At 52.2% G+C, this 15,344-nt stretch overlaps 1 long non-coding RNA gene across 5 annotated transcripts in view; it reads left to right on the top strand.

Annotated features, from left to right (window-relative positions):
* The first annotated feature begins 4,090 nt into the window (after positions 1-4,090).
* The window catches only part of LOC108491395, a 32,789-nt gene continuing 21,535 nt past the window's right edge, over positions 4,091-15,344 (top strand). For 4 of the 5 annotated variants that reach the window (XR_001872731.2, XR_003851378.1, XR_003851376.1 and 1 more), the window contains exon 1: positions 8,684-8,963. This is a non-coding gene — a long non-coding RNA (uncharacterized LOC108491395). Of the gene's footprint in view, positions 4,311-8,683; positions 8,964-15,344 lie in introns of those variants that run through there. The other variant, XR_003851377.1, reaches the window with a different exon arrangement.

Below are 15,344 nucleotides of genomic sequence, written 5' to 3'. Positions count from 1 at the left end.
CAGCCTCGTTGGTATTCCGGGCGCGTCTGCAGCCCTGACCTGCGCGCGGAGCAGGGGTGCCCGGTTGCGCGGGTACGGCCGCCGCCCCCGAGGGGTCTCCCCAGGCCGCAGGGCCCGCAGGCGCCTCGCTTCCCTCGTCCCCTCCTCCCCGGGTCCCCTGAACCCCCTCCCCCGCCCCGATCCGGCGGCGAAGGGGTGGGCAGGGAAACGCGCTCTCTGGGACAGGTGCCAACTCCGAGACAAAAGACATAAAATAGGCGGCAACGGGGGAAGCGCGGCCGGCGCGCTCGGGCGGGGACCGCGGCGCCACGGGGGCCCGCATCCTCGATGCGAACCTGGGAAAGTTTGGGAAGTCGGTGCGGCCACTCCGCAGCAACGGGGGACGCACGGCCCAGGCCGCCCTCCGCGCCGCGCCCGCTCTCCTCTCCGCGCCGCTGCTGAATAATTCATGGCGCGCCCGCCGGCCATTAGCATGCACCGGGCGCGCGGCGCGTCTGTGCCAAGCCACCGCGGCATTCCGCGCCCGGGCAGCGCCAGACGAGCGGCCGCGGGCCGGCCAGGCCCACGTCGTCCCTGCGTGCACGGTCGGCCGCTCGGTGGCCCCCATTGTGCCCCTGCCCGCTAGGTCTGCCCGCGCGTCCCGAGCCCGCCCGACGGCTTGGCTCTGCGAGTCCCGGTCCGCGGCGCCCGCCTGGCCGCCCCGGGATGCACGTGAACTTGGAGAAAGTCGCGGGGCGCGCGGGCCGAGCTCTCCGAGGCAGGGCGTGGGCTCCCCCGACCCGGCGCGCTTTAGCTTCCGTCCGGGACAAAGGTCTCTGGTGGCGCCACTCGTGAACGCGGTGACCGGGTTTTGCGGGCCACTCTTTAGCGCCCTGGGACGTCGGATGCGGGGCAGCAGGAGCCCCCCCCCGCCAACACACACACCGAGGGACTGAGTCGGCGGTGTGCGTGGAGCTCGGCGGCCGCTGTTCCACCCTGCGAAGAGTTGCGGGAGCGGCTGCGCGCTGCCATCGGCTGTGCCAGCGCGCGAGGAGGCCAGCGCGAGTCACCCAGGACTCCAGCCAGCAGCCGAGGGCCTCTGCGGCCGTGGGCACGTCAGCGCAGCGCTAGCCGCGGCCAGGACGTGGTCTGGCAAGGGCAGGGCTGTGGACCTGTGCGCCGCGGGCACCAGCGGGTTGGAGAGGTAAGGGCTTTTCTCACTTTAGCTACTTGGTATTTAAATATTAATGGACGGATTTCTAAGAGGGGCCCTTCTGCAGGGTAGGCCTTTCGCAGTCCCGGTGGTGGTGGTGGTGGTGGTGGTGGTGCACAACCGAGGTAGGATGACCAGCTTGCAAGAACTCCACGCCCGGTCCTCTCTCCACAACTTGGGATTTGGGAAATACAATTTGTAATTTCAGGTGTGGGGGCTGCTAGCCAGAGAGAAATTTTGTGAAACATATAAACTTTAAACAATAGAACATTTCTTTAAAAATAGAACATGTTTGGGGAATATTATTTTGAACTCAAAGTCCTTTCTTGAAAATTTAAATTTGAACTCTCCTGAGTTCCTATCTTAAGCTCCCTGATGAATTGTGACTCAGGAGATGTCAGTCAAGTAAACCCTTTCCTTCCCAAGTTGATATGGGTCAGAATATTTCATCATAGCAATAGAGAAACAAATTATTCATTTACTTCCTAAATCCTTACTACTTTTTTTTTTTTTTTTTTTAAATGCTGGTTGGACATTTTCAGAGAGCTGATTTAGGGCAAACCCTGGTTCCAGCGTCAGTGGCTGCCAATGCGCTGTGGAAAGCCTTAAGGTAGAGGCTGCTGTGTATGGTCCTGTAAAACGAAACAAAAAAACACCCAGTTCATAACTTTTTGTACTAAATACACCTTACGGGTGGCTCACACAGCCCAGCCGGCAGTCCTGGAAGGTTTGCGGAGTGCCGGCAAGAAAGGGATGAAAGAATTGTCTTTGATGTAATTGTAGGGTTTTTAGATAACATTGAAATTAATTTCTTCAAAGTTGGGTTTTAAAAGCGAGGTGGTCCCTACAGCCAGCGATGGTCTTGTTTTATTTGAGCTCATCGGTTCTGGCTATCTGGGAATTAAAACTATGTAAATTCGTGTACCTAGTCTAGGTAAAATCGAAACCACCACCGTGGATTAAGCCTGCTTTCCTATGAACAGTTGCTGCAGGTGTGAGTGCCTGGCTTCTCCCCGCAGACCTTTCTGTGGTATGGATAGCCTTACTGGGCGCATTCACCACAAACCAGGCGGTGTTGAGGGTATCTGTTTTCATAACACCCCAGAACTATGAACTGCCACTTGAGGCCCTGTTTCCCGGAATGTGGATGAGGCCAGAGGAGTCCAGGCCTGCTTTTCACCTGCCTCTGTGGACCGCCTGCTCTTCCATCCAGTTTAAGAACTCCAAAGACGGCTCAGCACAGCCTGACCAGCAACGCTGATCATCTCTCTCTATTTTTTTTTTCTGGCCTGCTTTGTTGTGCTCACCATCCCCATTTTGAGCTTTTATTTATTGCTTAATCAGAGTCAGTTAGCAAATCCAAAACCCACCTGAGGGTGACCTCAAATGGAGGGGTGCAGCTGTGGGTCGTGTGCTGCTCGGGTCAGGAGCTGCTGCTTGGAATGGCATTGCCTGTGTCGGGGTCCTTAGAAGAAGCTGGAGTTCCATCGTGGCCTCCCCCTGCAACATGCTGGCAGTGTTTTTCTTGGTCAACAGAAGGCCAGTGGCATAGTGTTGAGTGGGGTGGAGACTGGTGTTTGGTTGAGGCTGATGGGTACGCCAGGGATTAGAGCAGACTCTAAAACAAGGGGCACTGTTCCTTCTCCCCCAGCCATCGGGTGGAATGCAGGGCAAGCAGGAAAGGCCAGAATATCAGGAGGTCTTTCCAGGGCCTTGAACCAAGGGCACTATTTGGCCAAATTTCAGGGCCCCCCATCTATTGCCAGAGTGTACCCTGGTACCCAGGAAGTAGCAAGATTCGCGTCTTTGGTCACAGTGAGGCCGTCTAGGGTATCTTCACACAAATAGCTCATCTTGACAACATGTATTTTTGGGGACAAACAGGAGGCTCTGGAAAGGAAACAGGTGTTTGTCTCTCTCCCCACTGGATTTAATATAAGGAATTGTTTAACAGTCCCCGGTGGCATTGACTGCTCTGTGGGCTGCTTAGGAGCATGTGTCTCTGTTTTTCTGGTATTAAGCTAGGGCCAAAAGCCCAGGGTAGCCTCACCAGGGCCTCACCACGTGTGTGTCTCTTGTTCTCCCAGGCAAGTAGTGATCAAGGGTGGTGGCAGGTGTGAGCATGAGTGGAATTGAGTCCACTGGAGCCCTCTACCGTGGTGACCTGGATCATGTGGCTTTATTGAGTATGGGCTTGGCCCCAGACAGTGTGCAACTTTGTAGCAGGGTAGCTTTTCCTGTGTGACTTGCACCTGGTTGGCGACCTCTGAGTAAACCAGTCTGTCTGCCTCAGTCTGGTCCCCAGCAGGGTGCATAGCCTGCCCCAAGCCAGTGTAGACAAGGTCTTACTGGAAGGCAAAAGGAGAGGGCTGGGGAGGACTTTGTCCATCCAGATGGGCACCCTGCTTGGGTGGGTGCTCCCTCTTATCCAGGGATCCTCTTATGTGCTCTGAAGGAGTAATTTCACTTAGGAAGGGATGGACCTTGCAGGTCAGGCAGAAGCATCTCAGAATGGCAGTGCCTCATCTGTATTGCTGTGATTGGGTTTTGAGGGTATATTTGCATATGTGGAGGGAAGAATACTCTTATGGAGAGCTTAGGAGGCTCACATCTGGGCATGGAGTGGAGCACTCCAGGTTCTGATCTGTTCCTGGCTCTGGCTCACCATGTGACCCAGGCAAGTCCTGTTACCTTCCCAAGCCTGTACCCTGAGCTTTCCAAAGCAGGAATAGTGATACCAACCTCAGAGACTGCAGGCAGCAGTATTTCCATAAGGTCCTGTTTCTGACTTATTGTCTGGAGGCATTCAGTGGTCTGTGCAATGGTCATTAATGTAAATGACAATCGCTATAATTATATATTTTACTTATCATTTAATATTTTCTACATTGTGTTGTATATGATGCTTATGTTATATTCTAAGTAACAGAGTTGGTTTCTCTAGAAAACACATCAAGAAGTTTACTTCCCTGCCCTACAGGTGGTACAAACATGCACCTGGATGGTATTCACAGGGTTGGCTGACAGGAACTTGCAAAGCCAGCACTTTCCATGTCCTGGGAACTTACTGTGAACATGACCACCGGATGCATCATATACCTTGCGTTAGGTACAGGAGGTGAGACCTGGGTTCTCTTGGGGACTCAGAATATGCTGGGGGGAGGTGCCCCCCTCCCAGGGCAGGATGGGATCCTTCTGGAAAATGACACTTTCAGGTGTCATGGAAGACTTTCGCCAGTCTGATGTGTGAACTGTTCCTTGGCCAGGTACAAGTGTGTTTACCGAATGGCTTGCTTTGGAGAGATTGTCCCCTGGCTGTTTGTTCAGAAAGATGTAGCAAGGTTGCCTTTTCTCTAAGCACCTTGTGTTGGAACAAGAAGAAACTCTTAAGTGACACCAGCCATACTTTCTGATGTTATGTGGCTGATGAGGGAGAAAAAAGCGACAATTGTCTCCAAGTAAAGACAATGGATCTTTTATATGGACTATTTATTTTTGGGGCTGACTAGCGTTCTGTTGCCTGAGACAGTTGGCCAAGCCTCAGCATTAGAGCACTGTGGGCTCCGGCCTCATAGTCAGAAGAGATTTACAGGAGGAAAATGAAAGTCCTGTGAGCCGTGATTCTTGGGGAATTTTAGCAGGCCTGTCGGTTTTCCTGTGTGGAGTGCAGTTTAAACTTTACTAGTTAATTTTTCTCCTGCGATTTCTTTTCAAAGGTCGCAGGGGTGCATCGGCAGCCCCTGGGAAGGTTTGGGATTGAGAGCCTGATGAGGCTTTCCTTAGGCGGGTCTGGCCATCCGTGCTGGGATGCAGACTGGAAGTGAGGGAAAGGATCCCGAGGAGGCAGGGTCAGTCCCCAGAGGGTGTGGGGGTTGAGGGAGGCTTCATCAGACATTGTGGGCCAATGTTTGTGGTTTTCCAGTGTCATCTCCTCCTCCCTAAATCTTGTTCTCAGATGAATTTGAGAATGGCCTGTAGGTTGTGGGAGGCCAGCTGGACTTGGAGAGTCCACGTGGGCCCTCCTGCACACTCCCAACTAATGAAGGTATTTTGTAACTCATGGTAAACTACCCAGGGAGCAGAGGCATAATGAATGTCTTCTGAATTAATCAAATACACTGGATTTAGCCCTGAGGCTGAGACATCAGCCACCCAGCCCTGCCCACACTCCACAGACTAACTGGGCTGGAGAGCTGTGCCTGGCGGCAGGCCACCACAAAAGCCAAACCAGTGGCTGAGGCTCACCTTAGGGACTCAGAGTGGCATTTCTGGGGCTGTGGCTTGTACGGAGAGCACTAGGAAAGGCCAGCACGAGCAAATGCTAGGAATTCCATAAAGGACTCTCAGCCAGACAGAGGACACCTGCCACCTCAGGCAGCCCTCAGTCAAGATGCTACTGCCAGGCCACTGAAGGAAGACAGACAGGGGCCAAGTCCCGATTAGGAGACTCCTCATTACTCAAAAGAATTTTTTTGATCAGGCATGGTGGTGTACACCTTTACTCCCAGCACTCAGGAGGCGGAGGCAGGTGGATCTCTGTGAGATCGAGGCCAGCCTGGTCTATGTAGTGAGTTCCAGGCCAGCTGGGGCTACAGGGAGATGCTGTCTCAGAAAGAAAAAAAAAATTTTTTTTTTGGAGGGGCAAGTGATATTACCTTCTGATTAAGGTTCTATTAGAAAATATTATTAGTTTTAAAACTGCTTTTGTGTCTTTTATTTATTTTTAGTGCTGGGAACTCTTAGCACCCCATTATATTCCTATCATTAACTTGTGCCCCCTAAATGCTATGCAGAGCGATCTCTTTTAGGGGTGTCCAGACAGCCTCTGAGGAGGCTGTGAGTATAAGAGTGGCAGAGTTGAAATCATAGAAAAGAATGAAATCTTGTGACCTGGGACAGAAAGGACCTACAACACAAGTTTACACTCACTTTCTGGGGGAATAAAGCATGCAGCACCATCAGGTTTTAGACAGGCATCTTCTAGAGTCTGCAGTCTGTGCCTCACTTCTCTCAATCATGTAGATGCCTGTGAGCAGGTGTCTGGGATTTGCTGTCCAAACAATGGCGGGAAGGGCCTGTGAGCAGTGATGGTCTGGGTAACGTTGAGGGATAGGCCGGTTGTTGTGGTTGTAAAATGTGTACGTGAGTTGTACAAAGTAAAAAGGCTAACAATCTGTTTTTTGAAGGTTGGGTAAGTTTTCTCTCTCGGTAGGAGGGGAGTGCTCTCCCTGGTGCTTTGACTTTCAGACACCAGTCCACGTTTTTCTGTGAATCGCCCTTCCTCACTCCTGGCAGGTAGAGCCCTCAGCAGAAAGATCTACCTGCTGATTTGGAGCTCTTAAATTTAGAATCCCCTTTCATGTATTTAGGAGATATATTTACATTCAAAGCAAGCTTTTATAATTACAGTTTAAATGATAATAAACCGTCCCCTTGCCGTAGCTTCCCTTCCTTTGCCTTTAGGCCTTAAGAAAAGCTGTAGCCAGTCCCCTCTGGACTGCACAGCACCCAGACCTGACAGGGCTGCTTCTGGCCTGAGGGACCCAAGAGCGTATCAGAGTCCACAGATGTCAACAGTTGAGTCTTCCCACCCAGAGAAGTGCTTGTTAGCGGGTATTCTAGACAAGCATGGCACCGATCTCACAGCGCTTGGCTCCATCCGAGAAGAGCCCATTGCCCTCCATGACACCCCGGTGACCCCGGACCATGGTGGACTGCTGCAGCCGTAGTGGGGGAGGGGCTGCTGTCTCTCTGACAGCCAGCTGGGCACAGCAGTGGCCACTTCTGATTGTGGTGACACGGGTCGGGGGTACTGCCTCCTACAGCCATGTGACCCAGGTTCTACATCTTCCTTGTCCCAGCAGGCCCCAAATGGCCGCCGGGTGGGTCTTCAGAGGGTTCTCAGTGTTGCGGACTGGCAGAGTGGGCCCTGCTTCTCCTCCCGAGGCCTGGCTCTTGGCAGCCATGCCAAACCGTTGCTGGCATGAATTCCCAGCGTTCTTGGTGGAGCGCATGGCATCGGAATTCTACCTGCTTTGTCTCTGGCGTCAGCTGGTGAGCAGTCACGTGGCCATATGCGTGCGGCTAGAGCTGGAGACCGGCTCCTCCCGGACGCTTCCTCCTCCTTTTCCTCCTCCATGCTCACTCTGACCATCTCTATCCTTGGCTTTTGGCATGACTCTCTGAGCAGGCAGAACACAGCAGGGAAATAAACAAGCGGTTCCCAGGGAAGACCAGGCAGGGCACGTCTACAAGATCTGCCTGACTATCCTTTACCTGAGTTATTATGGACGTGTCTCACATGACAAGGAGCGAGGTCCAGAGCCTCAGCCTGGGCAGTGGTCACTCCACACCATCCCCTCTGTGGTACCCAGTCATTTGAGGAGGGGTGAGATAGCCCACTTGTGAGCCCCTTCTCATTGCAATAGTAATACAGCTTAAATGTCACATGAAAGCCCACGGTGAAAAGTCCAGGGCGCTGAGGAGATAGCCAGGCAGATCCAGCCTGGGCGCCTGTAAGCGGGCAGCGTCAGCTCAATTTCAGCAAAACTGTCTGCATCAGGCTCTTAGTCCAACCCCAGCAGGTTCAGAGGGCTGAAGCACAGGAAGGTGGTCCTGAGTTAGTGGCAAGAAGATTTTAGTGACACTAAAGGCTCTGTCAGGGCAGAGGTGATGCAGCTGGGCTCTGCCCTAGCACCCTTTCTCTTTGTTCTTGACTGTCTGGTTGCCCTGGGACCCTCCTCACTCTCCTGGGCGTCGAGGGTCTACCAAGCACCATCTGGGTACTGAGCACTATGCATAGTGCTTCGTTCTGTACCCAGTCAGCCCTCAGATGTAGAACCATAACCTTCCTTCTTTATATAGATGGGGAAACTGAGGCTGGAAGCAGGTGCTTGGCTTGTCCACAGACGTGTGGCCAGTTGGACACAGGCTGAATTCACACCCATAGTCCAGAGCCCTGGCAACTCAGGCTCCACGGTTAGGATGGGTCACTCCTAAGAGTCCTGAAGGAAAGGGGGGGGGCAGCTGTAGTGGGAGCCCTGGCTCCCCTGAAGGGAAACAGACGGGTGCCTCCTACTGCTCTGCAGAGCCCAGTGTGGGAACAATGCGGCCTCTATCCAGAGCAATTCGGGCTGCCTGGACTCCAGACCCCTCAGAGCAGCCTGGATAGCCAGGCAGCCCCAACATGGCGGCCAGACCACACTGCCCATCCACAGGGCTGGCTGGAGCTGGGCTGATGCTCCAGGCCTCCTCAGGCTAGCTGCTGAGTGGCCAGGCGCTGTGGCATCCTCCCTCTCCCCTGTTTGTCCAGCCCCCGCCTTTTTTGGTGGTGGGTTTGGGGGCCCGGCCCACCCGCCTCTGCCACGTCTGCCATCCTCCCGGCACCCACGAGCATCTTTCGAAAATTCCCGGTGGGCGGGGCCGAGCCTTAGCGGCCGCCTCTGCCCCCCCCTCCCTGGGAGCCAGTGCCAGATGAGAGCAGGAGACAAAAGTAGCATTTTCCTCGTCCTCCTGGGCTGGTAGCAGGACCTTTCCCCTGCGCCACTTGCTCCTGGCAGTCCTGCCCCCGGGTGCCAGAGTGGCCAAGGCCCAGGCCAGGACCTGGGCACTGATGGACACCAGAGCCCGGGAGGCCCAAGGGCTTGTTGGGCAGAGGCTGGCACCGGGGAGCAGCCTACTGGCCAGCGGGAGCCCTCTTCTCTGGCCAGGGCAGGCACATCATTTTCACTTCCTGGCTTTCGCGAAGGCGTCTCTGTCCTCCGGCACCTGGGTAAGTGACCTGCTCCCCCTCTTCAGGAGACGAACGAGGGCCCTGCCATCTTGTGCTTCGTGCCTCTTATGTCTCCTGCCTTCTAATTGGCTTATCCCAAACCCCAAATTCTATTTCAGACTCCCCCCGCCCCCAATCTTGAGTGAAGCAGGCACTGCCAAAACCTGCGGGGAAGAGGCAGTGCCATTTATTTTTAAGATCCAAAGCTATGGCTTTCGAAATCATAATGAAAACGGGTGTTCGGTATTTCCCAGTGGCTGCTTGCTCGGTGAGCAGCTGATCGAAGGCTGGAGGAGGCATCGGCCTCATTGTGTTGTTTTGTTATGGGGGGGGGTCTTATCACTACTTCATTATCATTATCACTAATTTTTATTTTTGGAAGCAACCAGAGAGTAGCTTCCAAAAGCTACTGGGAAAACCCCAGAACCATCCCCAGTCCTCCAGCAAAGGGCACAGGCAGGGCTGGGGACTCTACGTTCCTAAACAGAGGCCCTTTTATTCTGTCCGCATCTCTAATGCCACCATTTCCACAGTTTAGGGATTTAGTTCTTTCTGCCTTTCGTTTCATTTTATTTTTTATTTTTTTAAAAAGGAAAAAAAGCTTTTCTTGGCTGACAGCTCAGTGTGGGGAAAATCTTTGAGGTTGTTTTGAGCTTTGCTTTTTAAGCACTTGTTTTTAAGTTGTTTTTTTTTTGGGGGGGGTGCATTCTACCTCACAGTGCTGTGCCTGACTTGTAACCACCTTGCCTGGCAGGCTAGGTGATAGGTGGCTGTGCCTCCCAACCACCAAGCAGACCCTCAGAAAGCACCAAATAGCCCTCAGGCCTGCCTAGCCCCTGCCTCATCCTGGTTTCTCACCTACAGAGTTGTGCAATTCCACACAGAGCCCCAGAATGTAGCTGCTGGGGCTAGGAGTCCCTGAAGATCTTCGGGTCTCCCAATGGGCCGCTGCTGCCCATGAGCTGAGTAGGCGGCTGTCTGAGTTTGGTCCCTGGCCCTTCCAAATAGCTGACCCTCTTCTTTTATTAAAAGGTGAGCTTTGCAGAGCCCAGCTGCCCGCTCACCTCCACCCTCTGGCAGGCTGACAAAAGCACCCTCCAATGCAGCCTGGTTTCCCACGTTTCAGGGTGGCTAGGGTCTTGATTTATGGGAACTGGAAAATTCGACACAGAAAGTTCCAAATTGCAGGAAGAGGAAAATTCCCAAGTACAGACATCTTTGTTTCCCTAGTCCAGAGGCGGATGGCCTCTGTGTACAGGCCTCGGCTGGAGCAGCCGACCCCAGCAGACACCACCAAATATGAAAACGGAGCCCAGATCACACAAGGAGGAGCAATGCTTTTGTTCTTAGGTTAGGTAGCCGTTGATACCAGAGGGTTTAGGGCTGCAGAGACAGACATATAGCTGAAATAATTAAAACATTTTCACGATTGTGACAGCCACATTCTGCTGCTGCAAGCTGGAAGGTTCATTCCACCCAAATATTTAGCAAGCATCAGATAGTGGCAAAATAAAATTAATCGGGGGGGAGGCTTGTCCTGTATTTCAAAGTCAGAAGAGTGACAGAGAATGCAAGGATGAAACGGGGCTTGGCAGTTTGGAAGAATTCACATTTTTAATAGCTGCGCACCCCTCACCTGTTTTGTTCTGTTAAACAATATAGGTGAATAGACCTTCAGATTTCAACTCTGGAAAATAGGTGGTTAGACTTTTCTTAGTCACTTTCTTTTTGGACAGGATAGGGGCAAATAACAGAAGGGTAATTTACATAAATATATTCATTGTAAAATTTGTATCTTCCACTGGGTAAATGCATGCATTGCTCTCAGTGTATGTGGGTCACACTTCCCTGGCCACTCATTATGTGCCTGGGATTGCTGTGCATGATAACGTGTCACTGTAGCTTTTGAATTTGGCTAACACCTGAACCCTGTTGCCCTCACTCAGTAAACTGTCATAGTCTGTGTTTTTAAGTTTTATTTTCTTAAAGATTGGGGAAAATCTCAGCGTTCTCCGTGGCACCCAGTGCTTTTATTTTATTTTTTTAAAGAAAGTACCACGCAAGGCACTTTCCACATCATTGCTTCTATATAAATTCCACTATAGACAGAAATTATACATTCTCGCGGCACAGATGGGCTGGTCTGTCATTACCATTGCCTGGTACTTGTTGGAACACACGGCATATTTCAATTGTGGAGTCAACAATTTCGAAGAATTGAGGTCAAAATAAACAAGTTGCATTTGTATTAAAGCAGTTACTCGATGATCTTCTGGAAGAGCCAACAGAGTAACACCACTTCATTAAAATTTCATCTAATTTTTGATCTTGATCTTAAACATTTTTTGTACATTTATTTATTTATTTGTGTATGTGGCATTCACATGCCATACCACACAATGTGGAGATCAGAGAACAATTTGATGGCGTCGCTTCCCCTCCTCTACCGTGTGGGTCCCAGGTGTTGCACTCAGGCTTGGCTGCAGGTGCCTTTACTTGCTGGACCATCTCGCCAACCCTGGTCTTCATCTTTTAAGGCTCCAAATGCCCTATGTTAAAGGCCTTTCCGTGCTTTAATTAATTACCAATTTATATCATGTTTTGCTGCATGAACACAGTAGCACTACCCGTAAATTCCAACTTGTGGGGTGTGGGATTTTAAATATCTTACTCTCTGTAAGGAAGTTTGGCCTCTGGTCTGTGTTGGCATATGTAAAATTATTTTGAGACCTATGAAAATCAAATGATAAATATTTCAGATGGTCAAAAAGCACATTTAAATTCAAATTAAAAAAAATTCGGGGGTGGGGGCTGGAGAGATGACTCAGTGATTCAGAGCACTTCCTGCTTTTGCAGAGGGCCAGGGTTCCCAGAACCTTGCATGACAGCTCGCAACTGTCTGTAACTTCAGTTTCAGGGCATCCAATACCCACTTCTGACCTCCTCTGGTGCCAGGGATGCACACGGTTCACATACATACATGCATGCAGGCAAAACACTCATACACATAAAACAAAAATAAACCTTTAAAAAGAAAAGAAAAAAATTCAGTGGGTAAATTGCATAGAGTAGTTGTAAATTTTTTAAAATAAAGGATCTCACCAAAATAAGAAAGTACAGAATTCATCCGGCTGCACCAACAGACCGGAGGGCAGAGCAGTTTTATAGTCACGACAGTTTGCAAACGATGTTAACTGTGTATTTGGGGACTGTGTATGTGTTATGATGTAATCAGCTCTGAAGCTGCACTTTTCCCACTTTCCCGTGTTTTAAGCACTCCTCTCCTTCTGAGATCTAGATCTAGCCTCTGTGTTCCTCATCTGCAGAGAGCAGTCAAGGCTCCCGTATTGGGAGAGGGGAAGGGTGCTGGGTGCCTGCGCTGGCTCCGGGGAGCTTCAGACCACTCACCCATTTGTCAATAGAAGTAGTTTGCTGTGACTTGTTCATTTTAAGGGTTGTACCTGTTGGTTGGAGATGCTAAAAGAGCAGCGGAGGGGCAGCAAAAGTTGATGGAATTTGCCACAGCTGTCTGGGAGCAGTGAGTCGGAGTCTATCGGTCTGTTGACAGCTGCTTGTCGTCAGGGGAATGTGACACTGGTCTGAGTACTCTAAAGGCTGAAGCAGAGTGAGAGGGTATGTATGCTTCAGAGGTCTCAGCCATGTGGTGGGCATGGCGTCAGCCCTGTCCCTTGGGCCAGGAGCTCGGTGGCGCCTTTCAAGTTTGGAAGAGCAGAAGCTTGAGGCTTGTGACCCAGGTTCAGGCTGGGCTGCCCTATTTCCTGACTATATGAGTCATGTTACCTTTCCGAGCCTCAGTTTCCTTAACTGTAGAGTGGGAAACTACTGAACACTAGAAAGCTTGGCTCAGTCCTGCCTCTACTGTTGCTTTCGTGCCATTCTTCTGCATCTGGGATTCCCAAAGCCGGGGCTGACTTCTCCCGCCGTCCAGCTGGGAAGGCAGGGAATCAGAGATTCAGCCAGCTGAGGAGTCAGGTCAGGAATCGGGCCCCATTGAGTCCCTATGGGTCTACTGTGGCATTCATTGGTGTGTGTGCCATACATGTACAGGTGGTGCTTGGGTATGCAAGAGGGTCTTTTCAGAATCATGTGTGAGTGACACGTACACACATGCATGGGCATCCTGTATTTTCCCAGTAGGCCTGGCCCATGTGACTACTGCCTGATGAGCAATTACCACCGAGTTGGACAATTATCTGTTAGCCATGGCTCCCTTCCACTTCTCTAAGTGGGCTATGAAACCCTCCCTACACCCCTGCAATGGCTGCGGTGGACAGCCCATCGCTGTTCCAAGGTGGGGGATGCAGTCCGCCTTGAGCGGGGCTCCTCAGATGGTGCTCATCAGGCCCCAGAAAGGCCCCAGGCCAGGCCTGGGCTGCCTCCTCCTCATGCGAATGGACAGTTCTGGGCGCCGGCCATTTGCAGACCTGGAGGAGTGAGACTCTGGGCCCAGCAGAGGAAATGGCGGCCCAGAGCAGGATCTGGGAAGGCGGGCCGAGGGCGGGGAGCTGCCCGGAAGCTCTGCTGCTGCCGGTCAGCTGCTAGGGGCCTTCTTCCAAAGGAGCCACTAACAGGGCTGGGCTTCCTGGGCAGGTCTGTGTGCCCACATGCTTGCTGGGCCCAAGGCAGGGCTTACCTGTCAGGAACACTGTAAAGCCTAGGGGTTGGGTGAGATGCACAGCATAGCTTCCGGTAGGCCTTGGTTCTCTGTCTTTAAAGTGGGGGTTTTAGTGTCCACCTCAGATCCTGGAGGAAGCTCATGTGAGTTCTTTGCTGGGAAGCCCCAGGGTTGTTAGTTTTACGAGCCGCGTTGCATCTTAATAGGAAGAGGAAGGAAACAAACTCTTCAGCTGAGGTACCTGCTCACCCCAGCCAGTTTCTCCATCTGTAAAGGGAGGACGTCAACCACACAGGTTTCTTGGGAAAATAAACACCTATAATGTGTCAGGGCTTTTGGCTATTTGGGAGGTTGTTGATGGGTAGCAGTTATGGTTGGACCCTGGAAAAAGAATCCCAGGTATTGGGCCTTGTGATTTTGAGTTTCTGAATTTTAAGGCTGGGTATGGGGTACAGGTCTAGAACCCCAGAATGGCAGTGGCAGGAGCAGGGGTACCCAGGAGTTAGTCTGGCAGCTCTAGTGTGCAAGGGAACCTCTGGCCCAGTTTCTTGGGCACCCAGCCCTGCCCAGGATTCCTGGGGTGGGTGGGCCGGTGCTTCCGGCCCAGGCGTGGGTGGAAGGATCCTGCCTGCTCTCGCTCTGCCAGGGCTCCCAGTGACATTGCTGCTCTAGGCTCTATGGAACAAGTCTCACCGGAGCCTGACTTTTGAGATCCCAGTTAGTGGCCTGCTTCATCCGCCAGGGGCAAGCACCTGTGTGGCCTTGTAGTGGTAGATGCCCTTCGGAGTCCACCATGGCTGCCAGTGGAGGCCTCAATGGCATGGAGATGAGCATCCAGGCCTTTGTTATAAATGCAGACTGAGTCATCCAGTGCCAGCACCTTGAGGGACTCAGCATCTGAGGGTTGGGCTGTGGTGTGTGTGTGGGGGGTCTCAGACCTGCATCCAGGGCATTCCAGGATCAAGGAGGAGCTCTGCCCCTGAGACAGGGTCGCTGTCAAATAGGTGATTCTCTGGGCCATGCAGCCAGGAAGCCAATGCCAGGCAGCTGCAGATGAGCACTCCCAGGGTTCAGCAGGCCACCAGGATCCCTGACAGGTGCCATGGTGCGAAAGGCGTGGTCTGCAATCAGTGTTGAGTCACAAGGGGAAGAGACAAGGCTGTCTAGGCAGACCCTATTGGGGTCCTTGGGGGGCTGAAAACCCCTGTATTGGCACAGGAGGGTGCTTGGCCACATTTGGCTCTCCCCAGAGAATGCTAGTGCAGGTTTGAGAGATGCTAAGAACTAACTTTGCAGAGTACCTACTAAGTGCCAGGCCCCAGCCGGGACTTACAACATCCAGTTTTAACTTTCATCTTCCTGATTCCATTTCACCCCAACATCCGACCAGAGTCAGTATGTATGCCAAGAGACTGAGGAGCTGCCTCAGAGCCACATAGCCTGAGTACCAGAGCCTGCACCCTAACCCAGATTTTCCCTGTGGCTGTGCTGAACAGCCTGGCACTGGACCCCTGTTTATTTTCAGCCTGTTTCAGAGGCTGACCTTGACTGGCTCTCCTCAGACACTGAGCACTAGGAAGGACCTTTCCTTTGGCCTGGAGAGCTGCTGCAACTTAGAAGTATCCTGAGGCCCTGCGCCACAAAGGTTTGGGGGTGCTGAGGACCTCTCTCTCTGGTGGGTCTACCATCACCCCTATGTCTAGTGTCTGCTGGTCTACACTCCACTGACTCATGGGCTTCGTACC

This window comes from Nannospalax galili, unplaced genomic scaffold, assembly GCF_000622305.1.
Source record: "Nannospalax galili isolate Female #2095 unplaced genomic scaffold, S.galili_v1.0 scaffold180, whole genome shotgun sequence".
NCBI classification, from domain to species: Eukaryota; Metazoa; Chordata; class Mammalia; order Rodentia; family Spalacidae; genus Nannospalax; species Nannospalax galili.
This window is presented reverse-complemented; position numbering and strand designations above follow the sequence as displayed.